Here is a 1,180-nt window from a genome sequence, read left to right on the forward strand (position 1 = left end):
TTTGCTGACTGAGAGGATACAATTAGGTTTGTTGTTTTATTCTGTGTTTGAAATGATATGGGATATTTTTTCCCCGAAATGGCTGTATTTTTGCAGTGTAAAATGCACTGATGCAAAACTAACCTCTCCATATTTTGGGGTTACCAATAGAATGGAGTTTCACTAGTTTTTAAACTAGTGGTGCACTGGACTCTATCTGGGGATTATGATATTGAATATCAGACTTGGATGACATTGGACAGAAAAGGTGCACAAAAGTGCAGAAGAGACCACCCCAAAGCCCTTCACAGCCAATGTAGTACTTTTGAAGTGTAGTCACTGTTGTAATGTAGGAAAACACAGCGGCCAATTTGTGCACAACAAGGTCCCACAAAAAACAATGAAATAAATGACAACTCAATCTGTTTTTAGTGATGTTGGTTGAGAGATAAATGCTGGCCAGGACACCAGGAGAACTTCCGTGTTCCTTTTTGAATAGTGTCACGGGATTTTTTTTATCTAACCGAGAGGACATATGGAGCCTCAGTTTCATGTCTCATCTAAAAGACACCACTTCCTCTGCACTACACTGAAGTGTCAGTCTAGATTATGTGCTCAAGTCCCTAGAATGGGCTTGAACCCACGACCTTCTGCATCAGGTGAGACTGCGATCACTGAGCCAAGGCTGACACACGTCATGCCACCTAAATTGCCTCTTCAGATGTCGGGTGGATTGTGCTGTCATTTTTGCAAAATATCACATTGATGTAAATATTTAAATCCATGACTTTGTAAAAAGGCAGCAAAGTGTTTCCAAATCCATCTGTTGCTATACACTACCCTGTAGACAATAGTTAGTATACACTTGCTGTAAAGAGATTGACTACATTAGATTTATACTAGTTGTCAATAAAAGTAGTTTGTTGATATATATTGTAAATATGACAGATTAAAACATCTGTTGTATGCATAAATAAAATTACTATTACCAAGCTTGGATGTCTTGACATAAAATTTATTTTTCATTTTACAAGTTTTCAAATATCAGTTTCCTTCGTGTGATGGTAAGTACACTTTTTTGTAGGTGTATGGCACTATTTTCAGTGGTTGAAATGTGAGCATAGGCTTTTCTCCTGAAACTGCAGTGAAACCTGTACAAATGGACACCTGCAAAAAACAGACACTTAAAAGTCCCAAATAA

Source organism: Heptranchias perlo, chromosome 13 (genome assembly GCF_035084215.1).
Source record: "Heptranchias perlo isolate sHepPer1 chromosome 13, sHepPer1.hap1, whole genome shotgun sequence".
NCBI lineage: Eukaryota > Metazoa > Chordata > Chondrichthyes > Hexanchiformes > Hexanchidae > Heptranchias > Heptranchias perlo.